This window comes from Myotis lucifugus, unplaced genomic scaffold, assembly GCF_000147115.1.
Source record: "Myotis lucifugus unplaced genomic scaffold, Myoluc2.0 scaffold_0, whole genome shotgun sequence".
In the NCBI taxonomy this organism is placed as follows: domain Eukaryota; kingdom Metazoa; phylum Chordata; class Mammalia; order Chiroptera; family Vespertilionidae; genus Myotis; species Myotis lucifugus.
Genome location: NW_005871048.1, coordinates 47,804,043 through 47,826,259, shown reverse-complemented (window position 1 = coordinate 47,826,259; position 22,217 = coordinate 47,804,043). Strand labels below are relative to the sequence as shown.

The 22,217-nt window shown below is 38.2% G+C and overlaps 1 protein-coding gene and 1 pseudogene across 1 annotated transcript in view; one reads left to right on the top strand and one right to left on the bottom strand.

The window, feature by feature from the left end:
• The window catches only part of PDE4D (phosphodiesterase 4D), a 1,252,971-nt gene that overhangs the window by 917,639 nt on the left and 313,115 nt on the right, over nt 1–22,217 (bottom strand).
• Nucleotides 21,779–22,217, top strand: part of LOC111825980 — a 32,787-nt pseudogene continuing 32,348 nt past the window's right edge.

Sequence of the window (22,217 nt, the reverse complement as noted above, 5' to 3'; positions counted from 1 at the left end):
CAGACACCCTTCAAGCCCCAGTGCCACCCCAGGTGCAGCCGGCCAGGGAGGGACCACGGGAGGTTGGCTCCAGGGCGTGTCTGGCCCGTCTCACCCAGTCCCTCCCCATCACCACCTTCTAATTCATTTACTTTCAATGTGCACACATCCATGCACTGGGCCTCTAGTATTATATAATCCACAATATAAGCCTATGACAGAAGTATCAATTCTATTTCTACATGAGGAGCCTGAATGCTATAATGCTTAAGGGAAATCTACCCAAATCAAAGAGCCAGTTAGTGGGAATTTAAACTCCTGGTTCTTTGTGTTTTGTCTCCATATTTCAGATTGAGGGTTTTAAATCACTTAGGACCTGGAAATATAGAGAACAGCACCTGCCACAATTATTGGTCTATATATTTTTAACCCATCTTCAGGATAGGTCTTCTTCATAGTAGAGTCCCCAGCCTAAGTGGGATGGCAAGCATTGACTTAGAGTTAGAGCTTAAAGAATAGCACACAACCCACAGTCTCCCTTACTTCTGCAGCAGCTATAAGCAACAGTGACTAGCCCAGATGGCATTGTATATGTGAAGTTTTGCCCACAGACAGAAGGTTGAGACTCAGAGTTCCACAGGTATAACAACAGCATATAAAAATTCTATATATTTAATTCTGAGCGCCTAAAACAGCGGTTCTCAACCTGTGGGTCGCGACCCCTTTGGCGGTCGAACAACCCTTTCACAGGGGTCGCCTAAGATCATCCTGCATATCAGATATTTACATTACGATTCATAACAGTAGCAATATTACATTTATGAAGTAGCAACGAAAATAATTTTATGGTTGGGTCACAACCTGAGGAACTGTATTTAAAGGGCCAGAAGGTTGAGAACCACTGGTCTAAAAGATGTTAACAATGAAATTCCCTCCTGCTTATTGGCATTCCTAAATGCCACACAGTGCCATCAACACAACATAATTCTTTGGAAGCCTTCGAACTTTTTCTAAAGCCATTCATACAGGAATTGACCAATATGTTGTCCTGGATAGGGAAAAGTAAGGAAAACACATTTTTAATTCTCTCAGTTTTATAAATATTTAATAATGCAGAAACTAGTAAATAGTCTATAATTGGGTTAATTATTTGTGAGAAAATAATTAGGTTAATAAGATCTTTCTTTATGGAAAAAGTTGGTTGCTGCTGCTAAATGGAAGAAAAGCTAGGACCTTAAAGGTATCAGAAATTAGAGCACACAAAAATAAATTCTTACACTTGAAAAGTTGCAAACTCGGAGCCCAGGTAAAATGACAGCTGTTATGCAGAAATAACTTGATATGCTGTACTCGACTGAACAGGGGTTTGCATCCATCATGTCAATGAGCATAGCTACCCTATGCAGGATGGTAGGAAGCAAGCAATATTTTTATTAATCCCTTTGCAACCCACCCAAAAAATGTGGAACTCAGAGACCTGAATAAAACATCTAGCTTACTACAAGTGTGAACTAATATTGGCTATATTTTAAAGAGATTTTCCACAAAAAATATTATACTTATAACAGAAAATAATTTAGCATTACTCAAAATCATATAGTCCCAACAAAATAACCATATAGCCTTCCAACCCTTACCCACATGCATAAGTAATTTTAAATAATTATAATTATAGCAGTGATGTAATAGCAGTAATACAATATTCTTAAGATTATGGTTTGTTTTGGTTTTAAATTATTGAAGAGTAACTGTGATGGACTGCTGGCTGTTAGTGTTCTCCCAAAATTCATATGTTGAAGCTCTAACCCCCAATGTGATACTATTTGGAGGTGGGGCCTTTGGGAGATAATTATGTGTAGATGAGGTTATGAGAAGGGGCTCCCGTGATTGGGATAGTGTCCCTCTAAAAAGCAAAGACCTCTCTCTCTGCCATCTAAGGACACAATGAGAAAACAGAAGCCAGGAAGAGAACTCTCACTAGAACCTGACCATGCAGACACCCTGATCTTGGACGTCCAACCTCCAAAACTGCGAGAAATAAATTTCTGTTTTTAAGCCACCCCATCTATGGTATGTTGTTATGACAACCAGAACTACAGTTACTAACATTCCCCCCCAAAACAAATGAAAGATTCTGGCAAGAAAGGCAATGTTGGTTTGTCTTTCTTTTCCCCCTCTTAATCTTTAAGAGTTATCAGCCCACTTTTTTCTACAAGTCCTGCTAGCTCATCTTTTTTCTTTCAGTACCTTTAGACTTAATATATCCAGATCACTACATACTTTTCAAAGTCTGCAACAAACACATTCCTTTTAACTTCAGTCCTTTACTTAAGGTTTCACTTCCTTGATCTTTACCCTACCATCTCAAAAATAACAATGCCAACATTTTATAATTCAGTCCCTATTAAACAGCATGCTAGAAATATGAAACTATCATATTAGTATCTTTATTTTTGTAGAATTAAAGAATTATAATTAGATCTAATGGAATATTCCACCTCATGGTCCTGGAACATGATTTATATTAGTCTCAAAGAGACCCTGATCTCACAACACATGATCCATCATCAACCATCACCTTCCTCCCCACTATCTTGAATATTGCCTTATTCACCTCTCTGGCTCATTCTTTCAGATGTTAAGAGAAGACCCCAGAGCTATAAAAATACCCATTACTCTTGCAGCTAGCAATGCTCTTTCCTTCCCTTTTGCTTCCAAACTCACAAATGATAGCTACTAATCAACCCTTGATGACTTCATTTCTTCATTCCTTACTCACTTCAACCCTCCATCTGACTATGTCCACACCACTCTGTTAAAAGCTCACAAAGTTGACCATGACCACTAAATTGCCAAACCATTGATTTATTTTCAATCTATATGTTATTTAAAATTTCTATAGCTTGTGGCAATTTAACCAATTTATCTTGAAAACCACTGATTTTTTGCTTCCAGATCACTGGTTCGATGTCAAGTTTCCTATCAGTTCTGTCATCCCTCTGTTCCCTATTTCCTGAAAGTGGGCATTACTCAAACATGTTTCTGTCATCAATGATCTTCTCTTCCTTTTAGCAGTCCCATTGTGAACTGACCACTGCAATAGACCTCGTCAATCCACATCCCAAAGAGACTGCTCTGGGGACCTCTGATTCTTTCTGACTTTATTAGGTGGAGGCTTACTTATACTGACTGCTGCATGGCTCCCTTGTTCTGGTTCTTCCACCTCCATCCTTGAGAATTGGTGAGGTTTTCCAGGGAGTCTCAGGTACTTGCTTCCCTTGAAGGCCTTTCCATTTGTGCATGGTTGCTTTCCTTAGCTTGCTCCTCCCTACACTACATATAGCAGATATACTTATAGCAGATATACTTCACAGTTCTTAAAGCCTACATGGAAATACATCCTTTTTTCCGATTAAATGCAGTGTGTGTTTGTGTGTGTGTGTGTGTGTGTGTGTGTTCAGTGAGACTGTGAGGGAGAGAGCAAAATATGTGGGCTTAAGGAGCTATTCTGAATTGAAATTCTACCTCTTACTTTCCCACTTTCCTAGTTCAGGCCTTTTTTTACCTGACACTGTATTAATCTCATAGCCTCTGGAGCCATATTTCTCAATCATCTGCATCATAATCTTTCAGTGTGGTGTTTCCTAAAATACAGTTTCTTTCATTTTAAACCCATCTCTACTGAATTAAAATCCCAGGATAATATACAGGGGCAGGCAAAGGTAGGTTTATAGTTGTTCATGTGGAAAATAATATAATAATTACTAAATAACAAAATGAGAATAAACTTTTTCATGTACTCACAACTGTAAACCTCCTTTTGCCCAATCCTGTATAACAAGCTTCCCCAGGATATTCTGACATACACTACCATTGGGGAACCACAGCACCAGAGTAGGGGGAAGAGCACTCAAGGTCTATATATGGTCTATGATCAAAAAGTGCTAGTACATGGTCAACTGATTCTTCCTAAAACATGGTCTGAGTCTCATGTCATTCCTTCAATGTGGTTTCCTTTACCAATTTTGAAGACTCCAGAGGCTCCAGAGGCTATGAGATTAATACAGTGTCAGGGAATGAAGAATAAGTTGCATTTAAAGAGGCCAGGAAAGGCAGGGAAATGTTTGACAAGTGTTAATTTAAGAGAAAGTATTTCCAACTCATAAAATCATTTCTGTAAAAGTATCACTTGATGTTTAGTGACCACTGAAGAGAAAAAACAGGCCTTAGACACTTAAGGAGCTGTCCAGATTTTTCTTAGATAGATGCATTAAATGGCAGGAAAACTCTGAAGTCCCATGGAAATTTTCTGATTTTACTCGAAAGCCCTTCTACCAGCATTTGAATTTAACTACTAAATAAAATTGGGCTAAGGTAAAAACCTACAGCATTTTAATTAAATTTTAAACTGTGACCTCAAGAAAACATAATGCTACATTGGTATCTTCCACTTTAATAATTAAAAGGCAAAACTAAAACATTATCATTTGATATCTCAACACAAATGTGTTTATCAAAATTTTTAATGTCACTGAACCATAAAATGTAATTACTGAGTCTAATTGGCCCAAGTCTCTTTTAAAAACATTCGAATGTACATAATATCTTTTTAGTTTAATTTTCTATAATTATTTTTTGTTTAGTACTGTGAATATAGATAATTTGACAGGACCTTTTTTCATAGTCTTTGTGATTATTTTAATATAATGCTTTTAACCAACCTCAAGTTCTTAGGACTTCCTGAGATTGTTTCTTAGAATTTGTAAGCCCTCAGAACTGTACGGAAATCTCACTGACATTTTCTTAGTTCATTCACTCTCCTACCCTCAGGTGATTATTTCACAACTCTCTTTAGACTTTCAACAGTTTCTTTCCCTCAGTTCAGTTAATAACTTGATTCCTATTTCATTGAAAAAATAATAGAAAAATAGAAAATAAGTTTCCTCTTCTTTCTCCATCATAGTTACCAAACCCTCCATTTATGTACCTAACCTCCTCCCTTTTGACCTGCTTAAGAACATTTTTCCAGATATCACTCTCTTTCTTGCATGGGTAATTTTCCCTTTTCTGAATTATTCATATCAACATAAAATTCCACTGTACTATATCCCATTTAGGTCTCAACTACCATCTGTCTCATTTGCCTCACTTCTTTTGAATAAAGCTCCTCAAAAGAGTTGTCCAAACTCATGATCTTCACTTCCTACCTTCCCACTTGCTCTTGAATCCATTCCAACCATGCTTTTGTCTTCAGAGTTTCACTGAAACAGCTTTTATTAAGTTCACCCAAGATCTCCAAAATGCTAAACCCACCAGTCAATTCCCAGTTGTCACTCAAATAATCAGCAGCATTCAGCAATTGATCATTCCTTCCTTTTGATATACTCTTTTCTCTTGACTTCCAAGACTTCCTCACTATAGGTCATCTTCCTGCCTCACCAGCTGCTCCTTATCAATATTCTTCCTTGTATCATTTTCGTAACTCCAACCCCAACACTTTGTATTGGCTTCTCTTATTTATCTATAGCAGTGATTTTTAACTGGTGTGCCATAGTACGCTGGTATGCCATGGTACACTGGTGTGCACAAGAATTTTTAAAACATGCAACACCTGACCATTTAGTCAGGGGCACTGACCTCTTTTAGGTTAGCAAATAGAAAATGACAACAGCCAACATAACAATAGCCACCCAGTGTGAATGTCCTGTCTTGAACCATAACTACATAGGTCATATAGAGTTGTGTCTTATTGGTCACATCACATAATAAGGTTGTATCTGATTGGTTAATTCTTGGTACCCTAAATCCTTATATATAAGTATAGGCACGTGATTTTTTAAAAAGTCACTTTGGAATAAAAAGAGTAGGTCATTACTATCATTTTTTTGGTAGGACAATCAAAATTTTATCTATTTTTTGTCTTGTCAGCAAAAAATATACTTTTTGGTGTGCTGCAGAATTCTAGCAATTAGTTTATGTGAGCCATGAGATAAGAAAGGTTGAAAATTGCTGATCTATAGTAACTCCTTAACTTTAAAATCATAAATACTCAAATTATTTTGTAAATAAGACCTGAAATCCAGACCCATAAAACCAACTGTCTACTCAGTCTTTCTACTAATATGTCTCAATGCATGTACAAATTTAACACAGAAGCCCTGATCTCTTCTTTTCCATTTCAGTAAATAGCAACTCTATTTGTGCAGGTTCTCTCACCTTTGATTTCTCTCATTTATGCAGCTAGCATCAATCCAGAAACAAATATTGCCAACTCTACCAACAAAATACATCTATATCTTATCTACCCCAAACACAGCCACCACCCTGGTCCAAGTCATCATTATCTCCCACCTGGAAAATGTATGTTCGCTAAAAATGCTATTGGTGCTCTGCCCAGATACCCTTTACTGGACAAGTGCACTCAGCATCCGGATGTTGTATTGACTGCTAAACAACTTATAGCAGCAACCCCAGAGATTGCTTCAGAAGACCCAAAGGGGCCTTCTCCAGAGATGCCCATGATTTATGACCCCCTCCGAAGTTGACAAAGGCCAATGCTCTACTAAAACAGGGACACAAAATCCAGCCCTTAACTCAAAGTGGGACAATTCCGTGGCACTGCTATTCATACTCCAGAGCTCTCCCTCTGATTTGAATTAAGCTGAGGCTAGGCTTAGATGAAACTAAATTTTTTATTTGCTTCTTCGCTTATCTTGCTGCCCTCACTTCTTAGTAGGTTTCTTCTGAGAGCATGCCCTTAATAAATTACTTGCACAATAACCTTCATCTCAGGCTCTGCTTCAATGAAACCTAATGTAAGATACCTTTTAACTGGTCTGCTTTGCATTTTCACTGCTATTTTCTTTTCTCAACACAGTGTACAATGTGGTCCCAATAAATCTTACAGGCAGATTGCATCCTGTCTCTGGACAATACCTTTCAATGTTCTCCATCTCATTCACAATAAAAGCAAATCCCCTCCACTGATCTATTCAGTCTTATATGAACTCTCTGACTAACCGCATATAATTCTTTTCTTTTATCTTTCTGCTCTAGGCCCACCTGTATTCTCAGGGTTCTTAAAATATTTCAAATACTGTATAAATATTTATGGAGAGGTTGATGCAATTTGATAAATAAGTATAGAGATAGATATAGGTGTATATGTACCTATATCTACATCTCTAGCTATATATAATATCTATATTTGTATCTATCTATCTGGTCTCTTACTTATCTTTCATAATTTAAGCTCTGTGAGGGTAGAAATTTTCAACCCCTCACTGGTACATTCCCAGTACCTAGAAGGGTTTGGGTCACCTAGTAGGAATTAAAATAAGTTGAATCAATTAATAATCTAGTGCAGGGGTGGGCAACCCCTGGCACCTGTGCCAAACATGGCACACCAGTAACTTTTGCTGGCATGTGAAACCCTCTCTTATAATCTTCCATTTACAATTTTTTTCTTAATATCGACTTTTTATTTTTCAGATAAATGCAGTATAGGTGCATCTCAGATAAATAAATAATTTTACATAACAAGTTATCTTAAAGACCATAGACATGGCTGACTTTGAAATGCAGTTGATTGAATTTCAGAGTAGCTCAATTTGGAAGCAGAAATTTATTGACCTTAGAGTTGACTTGGAAAACATTGAAAAAAAGCGATTAGAGACAGGAGTACCAGAGAGAAGTGTCAAAAACGAACTATTGAGGACTTGGAATGCCATTCCAGAAAATTTTTTCTGTTTAAAAAACTTTGCAACAGCGTTACTCTCCATGTTTTCATCCACATACACTTGTGAATCTTTGTTCTCAGTGATGAATTTTGTTAAGTCTCATAATAGGAGTAGCCTGATGGATGAAAGTAGTAGCTCGTGCATATCTCTGAAGGTCACGAAATATAAACCTGATGTAAAATCTCTGTCATCAGTGATGCAGCAGCAAAAGTCCCACTGATAATATCAAACGGACTCATAAAGTTTTCTGTCGGACTATCAGTGTACATGTATACATTAAAAAATAAATCTATTTTTCATCATCATATACTGTGTTTTTGTCGCTCGAATGAATTTTATTATTTCTTCAAGGTTCTTCACATACGTACACCTTAAGAGATATCGAGTAGGCATAACATGGTCTCAAAAAATTAGGGTTGGCACGCAGAAGAATTTTGAGTCAGAGATTTTGCTGGTTTTGGCACGCACTCACAAAAATGTTGCCCACCCCTGATCTAGTGTATGCCCTTCAATGCTTTCCCAATCTTGTCTTCCTTGTCAATCACCAAATGAGAAATGGAATTTTATTTAGGGCAAAGAGAAGTGCTAAGAATTAAACGTCAAAGAACATCCTCCTCAATAAGAAGATAAGGGCTTGCTTTTTGCTATTTTTAGCTAAAAGGTCCTAGCATGAAGGAAGCGACAGTTTGAGAAAGAGAAATACTGGGGACCTATATAGTTCTTTTGAGTTAGCTTTTGATTATAATTTCACCTCCATTAGCTTCAGAAAATTAGGTGCCCAAGTTAATAAAGCATCAAGTATGGCCTAAATTATAATACATATTCAACATTTGAGTCCAATAGGGAAATGCATTTGTCAGAGCATATAGACACCCTGGTTTCTGCTATGGAAAGTTTATAACTTTCTGTCTGAAATTCAGCCATATTTGAAAAATGAAATCCAAATTTAAGCCTGAAGCCAGGAATACAAGTCACAGATGCCAAAACAATACCCTAAATATCCAACAGAAATGGTTTTACTTCTATTCTGTAATACTCTTATTTTTTACAATAAGCACTAAAACTTACATCAATTTTTAAAAATTTTATTTGTTGATGAGAGAGAGAGAGAGAGAGAAGAGAGAGAGAGAGAGAACTGCTATTCCACTTACCTATGCATTCATTGGCTGATTCTTATCTGTGCCCTGACTGGTGTTTGAACCTGAAACCTCCAACCGAGCTACCTGGCCAGGGCCTTACATTAAACTTTTATTACACAAATATTTTGTCTGAGTATTTATTACTCCTTCTACCAAATCCCTGAATGGGTTTTGTGTATGAGTGTGTGTGTGTGTGTGTGTGTGTGTGTGTGTGTGTGTGTTTTGTTTTGTTTTTAGAACTAGATGGTTGATGAAATGGGAATAAAATAAATCCATCAGTGAGAACCTTGCTCCTAAATGGAAACCTCATATGTCTATCTGAACAAAATGGCAGTCTTGCATTTTGAATAGGAGTCAAACTGGGCTGGCCAACAGGGTGATTTTGTGAAGCATGTCACTAAAATAAAATATTTAAATGACATCTATTAATATCCAATTCAATTAAATAAATATTTATTGCAGGCTCACTCTGTGCTAGGTGATAGGTAGGGCTTAGGATTCAAAACCAAGGAGCTGTTAAAAAAAAAAGAGAGAGAGATGTTTATTGGATGTAGGCATTGTTCTGGGCACTACTGATGTATGACCAGGAGACAGACACTTTTCAATAGATAAAAGATATATTAACTATTTCATCACAGACATCTGATTAACACATCTAATTATAGTAGAAGAAATATATAGGGTTCTGTGATAGCAATCTAGCAGTTCATGGAAGGGAATTTGATAGTGAAGGGAATTTTCTAAGATGAGAAGGATGAGGAGGGCTCACTGAGTAAAGAGAGGTGGGAGGTGGGAACAGGCGTTCCTGGGAGAGAGAACAGTAGGAGCAAAGGACTAGAGGCACAGTGTGGAAAGTCTGTGATGGAGCTCAGAGAGTGAGGCAGAGAATGGGTCAAACAGATAAGACAGAGAAGAGGCTGGAGACAGGTGTGATTCTGATTACAGATGACCTGGAATACTATTCTGAGAAGATGTGAATAATCTCAAGAACAAAGGGAAACCATAAAAAGGTTAAAACAAGGGTGTGTGGTGAATGATAAGGTTCGATATGTATTTTGAAAGGATGGCTATGACTGCAATGCAGAAAACACATTTGATGGAGGGCAAGAGCAGAATGCCAGGAAATGGATTGAGGCAGCTATTAACTGTAGTTCAGCGAAGAGATCATGTCAGTTCAGATACGCTAGCAGTAGAAAAGATGAAGAGAGAAGAATGAATTCAACAAATAACTGGAAGGTAAAATTGACAGGTCCCAGTGATAGAATGCTTATAGCAATTAAGGGAGGAGGGTGGAGCTAATGCATTGGATAGATGTTGATTTGCATAGATATAAGGACAATAGGAGAAAAACGTGGCATAGTGAGCAGGTAATGAAAGTGGACCATAATTTTAGTTTTGAATATTTTGGCTATAAGGTAGGATCCAAATGGGAGATATTGAGAAAGCAGTAGGATATACAGGTCTAAACTGCACAGGCAAATATGGGATGAGTATATAAATTAGTGAATTTTTGGTATATAAGTGATAATCAAAGTCAGAGGCATAGAAATTATAGAGTAAGAAAAAAAGATAAGAGAGAGATGGGAACATTTTATTCCAAGATGATCTAGAATCCAGCTTGGAATAATATCTAAGGAATATTATTGCCCAAAAGGAATGGACACATATTATTAAAATTATAATGTAGATGCAACATATTTTTAAGGATTATAGAAAGAAACATTGAGATATGGCACAATGTCATTTGAGCAGAGAATGGCAGAAAGTCAGCAAAAGTTGGGCCCTCTTTTCTGGGCCCACGGCTAGAACACATTTCCCATACATGGACATAGGAATGTAAAACTAGTGGAAGCAATATATACCACTTCTGGGCCTGCTCACAGAAAACATCTCTGATTTCCCCACATACCTAGCAATGAGGAAGAAGTTTGAAGCTTGAGAAGAGAATGGAGTCATACATTCATAGGAAGCAACACAGATGCCGGAATGACCAAGCAGAAGACAGCCCACCAACCAGAAATACCAACTAACTTTGACTGGATGAGAGACAAACTTCAATTGTGTAGCCCCTAGAATTCGGTGATTTATCTGTACTGTAGTTAGTATTGCTTTAACTGACACACTGAGGTTGACCACTTTGGAAGCTACTCAGAATGGGCAGTTTTTATCTCACAGTCCACAGTCACCTTTCACCCCATTGATTCACCAGTGAACCATGTTTCTGTGATACAGACATAATGTTCAAAGTCAAAAGGCAGTTATTTTGCTAGTATTTCCTTAAATCTGAAAGAGGTAAAATAATTTAAAGTCTTCCTTTCTCTGGCCAAAAGAATACTTTTTTGAAGTAAATTATACTTAAACTACACTCTTAGCAGAAGAGTATAGTTTAACTATTCCTCCCACTGACAGTTAATTAAAAAACAAATGCTAATTTTGTCATCAATATTGTGTTACAGACATTTAAGTAGTAATTAAGCAAAATGTAGTTATCTCAAATTGAAAAAACCCCATGTTTTTTTAAATATGTACTGTTTGCTTTGAAAGGCCCCCAAATTTATTTAAAATATGTGTATATATAACAACATACAAGTGCTCATAAGACAGCTTGGCAAAGATGCTGGGAAATCCAAAAAACTTATATGGATATTCTTCATCATAACTTCTTTCTTAAGTCTTTGGATTGGGAAAGAACGGGGCAATGATGCTACAGTGATGAAACCTGAAGAGTTCTACAGGTGGAGAGCAGACAGGAAAGAAAAGAATGCTTAATGCATGGGAGAAAGTATTACTATCAGAATTGAAATGTTCCCTAGCTTATAAACATTTTTAAGGCTTGATTTCAGTATATGATCAGTCATTTGACAATCCTAATTTTACTTTAATCTCTCTTTTATCTAGGACCAGGTACATTTGAGAAATCCATTCTAAGTGTGGGACCCTGTGTGAATGCACAGGATGCATAGGCATGAAGCTGAGCTTACCCACTTAACTGTCTTTTTAAAAATAATAATAATCTTATATAATAAAATCTTAATATGTAAATCAACCGAGTGGTGGAATGACCAGTCACTATGATGTGCACTGACCACCAGGGGGCAGGCATTCAATGCAGGTGCCTGCGGGGGCCCATATATTGCCCCGCCGGTCATCCCGCAGAGGGTGGTGACCAGTGGTGGTGGTGGAGCGATCAGGGGTCAAGGCCAGCCAGCAAGCAGGCCGGCACTGCCCCCCCAATCATCCCCCAAATCGCCCTGCCAGTTACCTCCAAGGCGGGTGACAGCAGGGGGGCCCCCCTCGATCGCCCTGCCAGTCACCTCACAGAGGGAGGTTACTGGTGGCAGCGGGGGGGGGGGGGGAGGCAGGGCTGGTGAGCAGGCAGCATCAGGCTCACCAAGGCGGATGCCAGTGGGGGCCCCCTAATCGCCCCACTGGTCACCCCACAGATCATCCCTGATCGCAGGCCAGGCCTAGGGACCCTACCTGTGCATGAATTTCGTGCACCAGGCCTCTAGTGCAAAATAACAAACCCGAAGTCAAGATCTTTCAAATGTGAAAAATAAAAATACTTTGTTGTAGCTGTTAGAGTTTTTATATTGACTGTGGCCATAATCAATGTTGTCTCATAAAGACTCTAAAATCATATAACATCTTTGGTTTCCTGACTTTCTTTTTATTGTGTTATATAGGTAATAAAAATATAGTTAGAAAGAAAAGGTATCTGAAGCAAAACAATGCAATATAATTTGTCCTAAACTTAGACTGCACATAACAGGATGCTGTGCATTAATGATTGAAGAGTGAACCTACTTGAGAGATTACCAAACATTGTCAAGCTTACAGTAGAACAGTGCCTTGGTGAGAACAATGTTATTGAAATTCCCAAGACAAGTTCTATCGGTCACAGATATCAACCCTGGTACAATGTGAAGGGAGATGGCACAAATGTGAGAATACCAGGAGGTGGGATCATTGGAGGCCACCATGGCGGCTGGCTATAACAGAATGTTTCTTTAGATGCCCATTTTCTATGAGGTTGATAATGGGGAAGCTATACATGAGTTGGGGGTAGGGAATATATAGGAAAGCTCTGTAACTTCTACTCAATTTTATTGTGAACCAACAACTGCTCTAAAAAATAAAATCTATTTTTTAAAGTCTTTAAATTTCTTACTTACTAATGTATCATTCTATTCCAGAAAGAATTTACATGTTACATTTTTAACACTTAAAAATATGTACTTTAATAAAGTATAAAGTATATAAACAATTAGGTAAGCTTGGAGAAGGTGTTCAAGATACATAAATTAGATCAAGTGTCCATTTATATTTTCTATATTTCTCTTTTTTTACAGAATACTTATTATGGTTGCTTGATGTAAAATTTCTCATTTGTCATTTTGGAAGTCCTTTATTGTAAAAATTATTCCTTTGTCTGATAACAAACAGCAGCCACAGTATCAGTTCTTTGAACTAAATACTTTCTCACTGAAGTTGTCTGTGTGTATACATGTATATGTCCCCAAAGATGTATTTCTGAAGTGCCTTCAAATGTGAGTCAAACTTCATCAAACCACATTATGCACTCTCTATAGCCAAGGTTAAAACCACAATAATTAAAATTAGTATAAATGGTCAGAAAAATGTATATGTGCTATAAGTACCTACTTCCAATCATTAGTCATCATTGTAATGTTATCATCTACATTCACACTGTTGTATATAATGAAGTAAATTGTGCTCTGGATAGTGAAATTGTGCCATTAAGGGCTTTTATTGTTGAATGCAATATTAAATCTCTATATATTTTTATAATTCTCACCTGAGGGTATGTTTTTATTGATTTTAGAGAGAGTGCAGGGGAGAGAGAGAGAGAGAGAGAGAGAGAGACACCAATGTCAGAGAGTACATCCATTGGTTACCTCCCGAATGTACTCCACTGGTGATGGAACCAGCAACCTAGGTATGTGCCCTGACTAGGAATCAAACCTGCAAGCTTTCGGTGTACAGGATAATGCTCCAACCAACTGAGCCACCCAGCCAGAGCGTATATTCTAACTCAGTAATTCCACATTTTGGAAATTAGCAATTTCTCCACCCTGCTCACTCAAGTATTTGCACTGGGATCTTGGAAGCTTTGGTGGTTCTAGGATTGATAAATTTATCCCTGCAGGTGGAAGTTTAAAATTCCAAAATGATGAAGCTGTTGTTATACAATGCTGCAGTTTCTTCATGACATTTGTTTCTTTGAGTAGGAAATTCAGTTCATCACTAAGCCAAATGGTTTCTTAAATAGATCAATTCATTCAAGATAATTGAAGCTTAGGTTTATTACATAAAGGATTAGTCACAAAATCACAAGGCTATAGTCATCGTATTTTTCCCTCAAAATATATGGAAGAAACAACAAACCAATGATTAAGTACAATTTATAACTCTTTTAATCTATGCACCCCAAGTTCTTAGTAGGAGGATTATACTTTAATTATATATAACTAGCTTGAGTGAAACAGCAAAACTATTCTCAAGGGATATAATGTGGTGGGGTAAATTTAATCTTATCCAAGGACCACTGCCATTGATGTCTACAAAATTTCAGTGCTGGGCACTGCTACAAAAAATATGTAATGTCACAGAATACAAAAGCCCCTGGGAGAATAAATCAATATAATAATTGTACATGCAAGCATGTGGGCAGTGAAAGGAGGAAGAAGGGAAATATAGGCTATTCATTGGAAACCTATTAGTATTTAGGTCAGCTTTTCTCAAACTACAAGATGTTGAGGTATTCTAAGAAAAAAATTTTCAACCATATTGTTCATTATAAAATATATTTAATGTATTTAAGCACATTTATATAATTACTAGTGGCCTGGTACACAGATTCATGCACATTGAAAGGAAATGAATGAAAAGAAATATTTTAATATCGTTATTTGCCCTTTATAATAGAAGTGTCAGAGGTTAAAGAAAATTAGTAAAATGTATATGAAAATAATATATAAATTGATTAATAAACAATAACAACATGATATAACAACAATAAAGACATGATATAAAAACAAAAACATGATATAAAAACATTGATAAAAACAATGACTGACAAATTGATTAAACTTATTCTAATATCTCTCTGTATACCACATTAAGAGTAAAAACACTTTCAGAGTGCTTGACTAATTTCCCTTGTGATTAAATATTTACAACTTTAACTTTAACGTCACATGCTCTTTGAACTCAAGAGAAAATAACATATAACTGACCATGTCTGAAAACAGGTTCAGGTAGGAATATTCCTACTCTGTCTAGAGTTTGTCCTTGTGATTTATTAATAGTCATTGCAAATGCTGGCATCACGGGAAACTGTCTTCAAATTAATTTAAATAGGAGGCCAGTGTCAGACAGGGACAAATCAATTCTTGGAATCAGAACAACTTCTCCTTCCACGGATCCTGTTAATACTTCAGCTTCGATTATGTTAGGTCACAATCTTTTGATAATAAATCTAGTACCATTACAAAGACCCCATTTACTATTAAGATTTCTCAGTAGCATGATGATTGCACTTAGTTTCAATTTTAATTTATGACATGGTCTTCAGATACATTCTGTCAATGATGCCAGCTTCTTTCAGCTTCAGAATGTCAACAAAAAAAACCAAATTCACGGTTGACAATGACAAATCAAAGCACATGCATGCAATTGGTGTCAGTGAGAGTTTTATATGTATCGCGCATGCACGAGTCAACATTTATTTTTAAATTGCCAGTGCACATCATATGTACCAGCCAGCCAGTAGAGGTCGGTCAGATGGACATATGGTCGGTCACTTAGCCTTTTATATATAGATATTATCATGCAAAAATCTTCATTGAGGAAACTAAGAGACTCAGGAAATTGCATGATTCATAAATGTTTAAGGTAGAATCTAAATATTGATGTTTCAGTAGTATTTACTCACTAATTGTGAGTAAATCACTAATTGTGAGTAAAGCTGACCTAAATACTAATAGGTTTCCAATGAATAGCCTATATTTCCCTTCTTCCTCCTTTCACTGCCCACATGCTTGCATGTACAATTATTATATTGATTTATTCTCTTACTAATCATTATTCTTTGCTATGTAATCTGCTCTATTTCAATTATTTTTATCTTTTATCTGAGAGAGAGAGAGAGAGAGATGTAAGCACCAAAAATAGAAGAGTTGGCCCAGTAGTACCATTACAGAAATGAAAGATTAAGTGAAATGTGCTTGCTATGCAACCAAGGCATTTAAAAACAATTTTAAACTCCATAAATAATCAGTTTATATATCCTAGAGGTCACTGTATATTCTAATAAAGCATGTGATCACGGGGACTAGGCATAAATTAGTGACACAGCTTGAGCAAAAGCAAATTAAACTTGAATTTTGAGACTGGTTTAAAAATCTAGATGATTAACTCAGATGATTGTTTAGCTGCAAGAACCAGAACCCACTCATGATAGCTTAAGCTGAAAGAAGAAATCTATTACAAGTTTATAAGATTATTTTAAAGAACTCAAGGCCAGGAGGCAGCTAAGCCTCCTGAGGGACTAGAACCCAACTAGAAAGCTATCAAGAATCAAAGCAGCTACTCTGTCTCTTTTCCCCTGGAGTTCACAATCTCTCAGCTAGTTGTCCCTGGGCACAGCAGTTTCACTCTCTTCCTTCTAGGAATATCGGTCGTCCAATTTCAAGCCCCAGGAAAGAGAAGAGTAGAATCAATGTTTCCTAAATCTAAGTTCCTCAGAGGGAGAACCTGTTTTGTATTGTAGGTGATGGACAAGGGCAAGCAATGTTTTTTTAAAAAATATATAGAAAAGACCTGTCCTCTAAATGGCAACTATGGACGTAGACCCTCTGCTGGAGTGACTTTATTGAGAGTCTCTAAAGAGTACACCAGTGCAGAAAATAACCATGGACAAGGAAAGCATTTAGCTTCTTTAGGGCAAAACGCCCCTTGGGGAAGGGTAACTACTGGCCACAAGAAAAATAAAAATGCTCAGAAAATAGGCTGAGGAAAGGAGTAGGAAAGAGGAGTCCACACTAGCTTCTTGGAGGATCAACAACCTGCTCTAGTCCTTAAGAAGGAAGGCGGGAAAGAGAAAGAAGAAAGAAGGAAAGATTATTTTTAAAATTATCCGTCTACTCTGTATTAGGCTCCACACATGTATGATCTTATTCACTCTTCGCAAGCCATCTTTTAAGTTGGTATTATTCCCATTTTACAAATACGTGAATAGAGATTCTGAAGGATTGAGAGACTTTTGAGAAATATTTAAAAAGTGGTCCAGATAAAGTGTTGTCATGGGATCACCCCAGGAAAACATTGCTTTTAGCTGTGAGGTTTGGGGTTTCATAAAGCAGATGAAATTTGAGCCTTCCATACTAAATAGGATTGGGGCATTGGCAGGAATATCAATGTGAGTGAGAGTACTGGTAGCAGAGAAAAACATAACCATGTGTGAGCAGCTAGATCAGTTCCACAGCACTATGTAGAAGGGAAGTAATCTGAAGATACAGGATGGGGGTCAGATGATGGAGAGCTTGAATGCCTGGCGAATGAGTTATGATAATACTGCGGGCAGTGGAGAACCACCAAGGTGAGCAAAGGGCTAGAGGCTATGTCTAAGAAAAATTGGGGTAGACATCATATAACAATCACCAAAGCAAAAGATGGTAAGCGAGTAATTTAGGCTAATAGCCACAGAAATGGAGAAATGTTAAAGGTGCAAAAGGAAATTGCAGGGGTAGATTCAGCAGATCTTGCCTTTGATTGGATGGTCAAGAGAAGAAATAACTAAAGATGTCATGCGTTTTGAAAATAAAGGATTCTCATAGCTGGGAGGGAACAGAAATCATACTCTTCTCTCTTCTTCCCTTTGGACTTTCTGTTTAGCAGGAAGCTAATTTTGAAGCTGTTTCTATACTAACAAAAATGAAGCATATTGTTTTCATAAACCTGTGGAAAATCTGCTGCATTCTCTGGTATGTTTGCAAATAACACCACAGTCTCCAGACAGTTTTTATGTAACATGCTTCACGTAACTAACAGACACATCACTAAAATAATATTCTACAACATATGTATAAAGGTCATTCTTTAAAAGACTATTTTAAAAATGGAAATGCATTTGTTGAGGACTGTTAATAATTGGATATTTATATATTTGATACACATATATTTTCACCCACTACCAGTTTGGGTTTATTATTCATCCTCAAAAACATTAGAACAGTGATTGTCAACTCCAGCTACACATTAGAATCACCCATAGAGCTTTAAAGTGTGCTGGTGCCAGAGTCCTAACCCCAGGGTTTTGGTGTAATTGGCCTGGGAGCAGCCTGGGAATTGGGATTTTGTTTGGAAGTCTCTAGGTCAGCCGTGGGCAAACTACGGCCCGCGGGCTGGATCCGGCCCGTTTGAAATGAATAAAACTAAAAAAAAAAAAAGACCGTACCCTTTTATGTAATGATGTTTACTTTGAATTTATATTAGTTCACACAAACACTCCATCCATGCTTTTGTTCCGGCCCTCCGGTCCAGTTTAAGAACCCATTGTGGCCCTCGAGTCAAAAAGTTTGCCCACCCCTGCTCTAGGTGGTTCTGATGTCAAGCCAGGGTTGAGAACAACAGAACAATATGAAGAAAAAAGAAAGATTTGCTTATATTAGATATAATTAAGAAGTTTGTCTTTCCATCAAAAGGGCCTATCAGCTACACTTACATAATTTGTACACATATGATTCCAAATCAGTCTTGTCCTAACATTAAATAAGATATGAGAAAAATTATATCAAGAAGCATGAGCTGGGGGGGGGGAGGGGGGAGGGCAAGGGGGAGATAAGGACACATATGTAATACCTTAATCAATAAAGAAAATAAAAAAAATAAAAAATGAAGGTTTGATGGGTTGAGTGGTCTGAATTTGGAGAATCTATAATAATAAAAGCATAAAAGCATAATATGCTAATTAGACCAGACATCCTTCCCTCTGGACAAAGCTGCAGTGGGCGGGGGATGCGGCAGAGGCAGCAGAGGCCCCCCGACCACGGTGGTGTCGGGCGGGGGCCGGGGCCAAGGCTCTTGCACTAATTTTGAGGTGCAAGAGCCTCTAGTAAATTAATAATAAAAAAGATGTGAAATATGACTTCTGAAGCATTTTGGTTATTCTCCTGTCTCGACAGCAACATCTGAAAGATTACAGCAGGGGAAGTCCTCCTCTGCTCCTCCCTGACTCCCCTACTAACGTTGGGTTATGGACTTCTGACCCCAGAGGAAGATTCCAAATTCCCCCACTCACCATCTCAAGGGCAGCTGCCCTCACTGGGTGCAGAGGCAAAACATGACTTTGTACACATTAAAATTACATAAACCTGGAAAGGGAGCATTGGCTATTGGCCCTGTTTTTTCATATTTGGAGGAATGCTGAAAGGTCTACTTGTTTTCACATCTTGTTTCCCTCCTCTCACACACTAAAGTGCCAATTAGCTCCATTTAAAACATTATCAACACCAATCCCATATTCAATGTACCTGTTGCCCAGGAAGAGTAAAGCATTTCCTTCCATTGCTCACTATTGCTGATGAGAAAATTGCCACCCTTCCTCCAACAGGCAGGGCTGTGAGGGAACAGGACCAGTTGTGCAGCGACAGCCATGGGGAATTTCTAGGGAGCACCACAATACCGTGACCTCTGTCTCTTCTGAACTGCTCACCAATATTCCACTAACAAGCTTTGTCTTCTAGCTTGACTCTGGCTATCGCTCATGTTATTACTTTTCCATGAAGGGCCCTCCTCTCCAATGTTCCCAATTGGAATTCTATCCTTTTCTCAAATCCCAGGTCAAATATCCACTTACCCATTTGACCAAATTAAATCAACCTTCCTTTCCTCTCTCCGCTGTGGAATTGAATGCCTCTGCACCTGTCCTTCTTCCTTACTAGACCTCAGCACCTCAAGAGACAACCTTTTGCCTTTGCCCAAATGTATATACACACCATGCAGCACCAACTGCATACGGGCACTCTATTAGTCTCATCAATAAATTAACTGGATCAATATAAATATCAACAAAGGCTTCATTCACAACTGGAATTCTCCCAATCTTGAAATAACTAAGTTTGGGTGTGAAGCTGATAAAGGTTCAAGAGCCTCTCCTGGATTAGACATTGATTAGGGGCATTGAATAATTCCACATAAGTAATGGACTCATATCTGAAAGCAAACATGAATATTCTCAACTAGCTTTACCTTGTGGGTTACAGCTGTTCTATCATGACTCTTCTAACATTATTTAAATAAGCTTGGTTTATGCAAGTCCCAGTAGTCCTTTCTTATAATTGTACCACCGTGATCACTAATTTCTTGGTTTAAAGAAGCTAATATATTTTCTGTGAGGGTGACAAGAGGGTCATCACTTATCTCTGAGCCCTGCATGTAGCACACTCAAGAATGGCTCCTCCATCTCCAGGGACTGACAAGCTGCATGTTTATTTATGAGACCTTGATTCGAAGTACCCTTGCTTCCTGCATGCTGACGATCTATGGGGAGGACACTTTAATTACCAAAGTCCTCACCAGTTCCAATTTACTGAAGGGTCATTTCTACATTGCTTCCACTGAAATCCATGGAGTTTTAGCTTGGTTACTCTTGCTTTGCTTTCACTTCAAGAACCTTGTTTGACCCAAATTAACCTTGTTCCTACCTGAAAGCATCATAAAATTTGAAGAGGTATATGGAGAGTGTTGGTTTCCAAGCGTCCTTTTAAAACTTTACTGTCTCCCAAAGTACCTAGCACAGAGCTTTTATAGCAGTATTCAGCATAGTTGGTGGAAAAGAAAAGTGAATGAGTGAATGGTATTTACATTTTGCCAGCAGAACTAATTGACGTCAGAATTTGAAGTATTTTGGCATTTGACTCCAAAAAATGGCAACATCATAGGATTTTTGGCTGAAAAATCTCATTTGAGACCTAGTAAGTATCTTGTAGATAAGATGTTCACTTGCCTTTTATTACTGGGTAACTTTGGCTACAAAAATCTTATCTTTCAACTTGATTATCAATTTTAGTGAAACTGTTTGTTGCTCAGCACAGAACTTTGCCCCTAGCAGATGTTTTATAAATGTGTGCAGTTGATTGACTGACTACTATATCATGCATAATTTCTCCCTTGCACTTGTATCTCCCACACCTCCCATCCCTCAAGCACAGCCTGCTGGATGCATTATAGTGTCCAAGATCAGACAGAGCCATTCACACAAACATATAGCAAGGCCAACCCCTGGGGAAAACTGCAAAGTGGCAAAGAATGTCCTCTTTGACTGTTTTCTTCACCATTTCCCCCTTCTCCACCAAGTACTCATTGATTCTCTACTCACTTTAAAAACAATAATCTGTGTCATTCATTAATACAAAGGTATATTACACACTTAATATGACCCTTCACGTGTCTTTTACAGTTTAAAAGAAAACAATGCTCAGCTCAGTGATAGAGGATGACAGAACATTACAAGCTCAGGGACTTACTTTAGTTGTGATGAAGACTATGGGCTTGGACTGACCATAGAAGGCAGTCACTCCTTCTCTCTTTCTAGCTGTCTCCAGAATCCAATGCTAACAAAAGAATCACCCAGTCCTTCTGTGTTCTGATACTGTGCGGGCTGCCCGAGACCTACCTCCAAGAGGAGAGGCATGAAGGAGATCACCTAATGTAGCTCCAACATCTGCTCCATGATCGCCTGCATGAGTTCATTTGCTAAAAAACAGTTTTTCTCTACGTTCCATCCTGGCCCCCATGACTCACCAGCCAGTTCCTTCCTGGCATTTTCTAGGATTCTGCCTCATGTGGACTCTGAACCACTCCCTCCAGTTCTTTGGCCTTGCTACTTCTGTGAGAATGAATCTCGTTCTCTTGAGCTTAGCTTCTTCTGCCTGCCAGTGCTCCCTGTTCAGACTCATCGTGGGAACACCACTTTCCCTTTGTCGAAAGGTCCGTCTCCATTTCTCTCTATGCTTACTGGGGGGCCTGTCGTGTGCCTCCTTGCGGGTGCAGGCTCTGCAAGCATTACAACCTCACCAGCTACTGCTGCCGCGGATCGTGGGTGCTGCTCGCTCATGGGCACAGCCTCATGGTCAGGTACTGCATCAGCCCATTCTTGCTCATAGACTAGTCTCAGATCCTCCTGGCACAATGAAAGGAAAAAGCCCCATGCTCGCCCTAGCTGGTTTGGCTCAGTGGATAGAGTGTCGGCCTGTGGAATGAAGGGTCCTGGGTTTGATTCCCATTAAGGGCACATGCTTGGGTTGTGAGCTCAATCCCCAGTAGAGGGCATGCA